A 1,244-nucleotide genomic window follows, 5' to 3' on the forward strand; every position below is an offset into this window, starting at 1 on the left:
CGGAGCGCCCTCACTCGCAGCGTCGGCCCCCTGGTGGTGTACACGCAGCTCTGTTGTGGCGAAACGCTGTCTCACCTCCCGGGTCGACTTGTCCATGGCCTCGGCAGCGACGGCCTCAGAATAGGCATCGGCCCACGTCAGGGTCTTCTTCGCGAACAACCGCTGTTGCAGTCGTTCATCTCGCATGCCATATACCAGCCGGTCACGGAGAGCCTCCTCTATGTTGGTAAAGTTGCAAGGCCTTGCAGCTTTACGCAGAGCCGCCACGTACTCTGCCACAGTTTCGTTCGGAGCTTGAGCCCTTTTATAAAAGGCATGCCGGCATGCGATCTCCGACGGCTGCGGGGAGAAGTGTGCCTTCAGCTTTTCTGTCAGCTCTTTGAAGGGCACTGTCGTAATGTCCGCTGGTGCGACCAGGGACCGGGCGATGTCGAAAGCGCTCTTACCGCAAGAGCTCAGCAAGGTGGCCCGCTTCTTCTCCTCGGTGGTTATGTCATTTGCCTCGAGGTGGAACCCGAACCTCAACAGGTAGGCGTCCCAGTCCTCGGTTGCTGGTTCGAAGGCCTCGAACTTCGGGCTATTGGCCATAGCTGCAATCGCTGCCACTTGCTCAGGTGGTGCCTGTTGCTGCTCTGCCACGGCGAGCTGCGGCTCGCTGTTGTCCGTCGTGGGGTTGGGACCAGCGGGGCTGCCTACCCGCTCTAGGATCCCACCCTCGTCGCCAATTTGTTAAGTCCGTGCTTAACAAAATAGCCAGAGAGTGATTCAGCAAAACTCAGGTTTATTTCAGCTCAACGATCAACTTCTCTGACACGGTACAACTTCTCTGATAGCCCGAACAGCTTCCCATTGCAGCTGCTCGGTATTTAAACATTCCCGGCTAATATAGCCACGCCTACTATACAGTTAAACAACCTATCAGGTTGAGACAATAAGGTCCAATCAGAGTCTTTCCCGCTTATACACATTTGAACCTGATTGGACGCAGTAGTCTTGAACTTCAATCCTTGTTCAAGACGAAGCTTAACACTGCTTCCTTATGAGATGATTCACAACCATCTTAATGCATTCTAGGCAGCACAGAATACATTACATCAGCACTTTAGTTCCGGCCTCAATTTGAGTCCAAGTTAAACTGTAGAACTTCTTTGGGGGAGAAAAAAATATAGACGGTGTTATGGGGATGGGAACAGGTTGTGTCTGGAACATTAGGATTTGTGTATCGTGTCCTTGGGGATCTGCCA

The sequence above is a fragment of the Gekko japonicus genome, unplaced genomic scaffold (genome assembly GCF_001447785.1).
Source record: "Gekko japonicus isolate JY-2015 unplaced genomic scaffold, Gekko_japonicus_V1.1 scaffold1600, whole genome shotgun sequence".
Classification (NCBI taxonomy): domain Eukaryota; kingdom Metazoa; phylum Chordata; class Lepidosauria; order Squamata; family Gekkonidae; genus Gekko; species Gekko japonicus.